Below are 2,454 nucleotides of genomic sequence, written 5' to 3' on the forward strand. Positions count from 1 at the left end.
GTCACCTCATTAACATAAACTCAGCTGTGGTAGAACAGCGGTTGTTAGGAACAACAAGACACCCATTTCACCTTTATGGCTCTGAAGCGTTTTCAGGAACTGAGACCCTATGTTATAATAAAAGATGCTCCCATTGCTCTTATTGCTCAGAAATTTGCAAAAGGAAGCTGAGCCAGGATCTGTGGATGAAAATCAAATATATACGAGAAATATATTTTGGTCACCTGAATAACCAAATATATAGTTCTTATAGATCACAATACCGCACACCTTTTCCAAAGTTCTTTAATGTTAGGCCATTCTAAGACTTTCTGCTCCTCCTGGTGAAAAGATAATCTTTTAGGAAGGAAGATAATCTTCCTTCCTACCTCTGGCCCACTAGCAGTACAATGAAAATGCCAGTTGACAATCACAGGTGTTGGAAATGAACCCCCTGATGTTTCTTCACTGAAATGCTAGAACAGAAATGTGACTCTTAAGACCTTCTACCTGGCTTTCATTGGAGACCTGATGAAACACCACCAGAGAATTCTCTCTCTTGATTATCTTGTGAAACTCCTTGGGATCTTCCATCAAAACCTGGATTTTGCCTCAGAGAGGAAAGGGTTTCCTCAGAGTCCAGAGGATTTCAAAGCATTCTTCCTTAAGGGGTGGCTTCTAAAGCACCACTCTCCTCCCACCAACAGGTTAGGATTTGCCTGTGGCTATGAAACAGAGAGTTAAAGGCAGACTTGAAGTTGTTACTTAAGCCTTCTGACTCTAGTGCCCTTTTCTATCTGGTGACTTGGCTGCCTCCACTTGAGATTGCTATTTCCTCCCGGGTAACCTGGTCTGGTGCTGACTTCGTGGAGCCTTTGCTTATCTCTGTACTTCTCTAAAGCTGAAGACCAGAGACATTTACAGACCTGACTGGGAAGGAACTTGGAACCACCAAGCTCAAGTCTCATGTGAGCCAAATCATTATTTAATCAAGCTGGTGGCTGTGGACGAAAAGAGCAGAAAAGAGCAGAACCACTTAAGTATGGATGATAATAGTTCCTGACTTCACCTCTGCTTGTGAGGAATAATCACTCTTTTCAGGGACACATACAGTAAGTCAGAAGATTGCCACTTACCGCTCTTACTTTTAGCCTATTCCTCAACATTACATATGGTGTCCCATCTATCAGCAAAATCTTGGATTTCATTGACATATAGGTTATAAATTCATCTTGGAAAAAAGAAGACTCCTTTTCTGGCATGGAACTAGAATATATGAGTATATACAACTTAGTTCTGTCTTAATTTAATTATAATATGCAGTATCTCATAACTCACTTGTGTTTTCATCTTACCGACACTTTTTCTAATGTCCAAAAAGTCTTGGATGCATAACTTTCTTTCTATTCGATATTTTTTAGTTGAGGTGTTTTTTTTTTAATTAAGGAACTATTTTTATCCATTTCTTCTTAAATATTGCTGAATTTTTCTTGGAAATATTAATTGCTTGCTGAAAGAGAAATATACAGGAGGAAAAGGATTTTTTTATTGTCAATATTTGAATATTGTACAATCATTACTAATTGGCCTACATGATTATTAAGTTCCTCAGTCCTAAAAAAACCGATACTGTTAATATATGATAGCTATCATTGCAGTTTCTTTGCTAAGCACTTTATAGATATTTCAGTTATCCTCACATCACCCTCAGCAAGGTAGATAATATATTTTAGCTATTTTTAAAATATATGATGCACTTCAGACTTTTAAAAAGTGAAGTAAATTTCTCAAAGTTACACAGCTCATTAGTGACAGAGCTAGGATCCAAAATTACATAATAATTCACTTTTAACACAATGAGGTAAACTTTTTTTCCCTTCTAGGATGTAATAGACAGTAATTTTACCAAGTTTACACAATTAACAAATTAATTAGCTCAACAAATGTAGCAGATATAAACTCCCACATACTCAGGTGTGCAAGAACAGCATGTTCCCTATTGATTAAAGCAGCTTAATTTCTGATTGTTAGCCCTGTTATTCTCAATCTTTCTAGCATCCTCACCTACTCCCAAGAACACATCCCACACTGTCCAGGGACCTAACATGATGCTATGAGTGGAGGGGCTTTTTGTAAGCCTGTCTCTGGTCAGCCAGCCTAGATGTACCTTGTATCCATTCTTCTTTGAGGGTTTGCTACGAGGAAACCTTGGAATTGCTGCCTTCCAGGCAGGACCTGAGTTCATTCTTCTCCTGGACACTCAGAAATCTCTCTGTACTCTCCACATTCTCTGCCCCATCTTTTTTTTTTTTTTTTTTTTTTAAGCTGGGGCAGTGAAAGAGGGACCTGGCAATCATCTGCTTTCCCCACTTCTCCAATTGTTTTGTCTAGACCTGGGAATCCCATTCTTCATTTACTACACCAGACTTTCTCTATTCACTAAGGGTTTAGACCTTTGTAAAATAAAACCACAGT

The sequence above is a fragment of the Leptonychotes weddellii genome, chromosome 8 (assembly GCF_054177405.1).
Source record: "Leptonychotes weddellii isolate Sample4059 chromosome 8, ASM5417740v2, whole genome shotgun sequence".
NCBI lineage: Eukaryota > Metazoa > Chordata > Mammalia > Carnivora > Phocidae > Leptonychotes > Leptonychotes weddellii.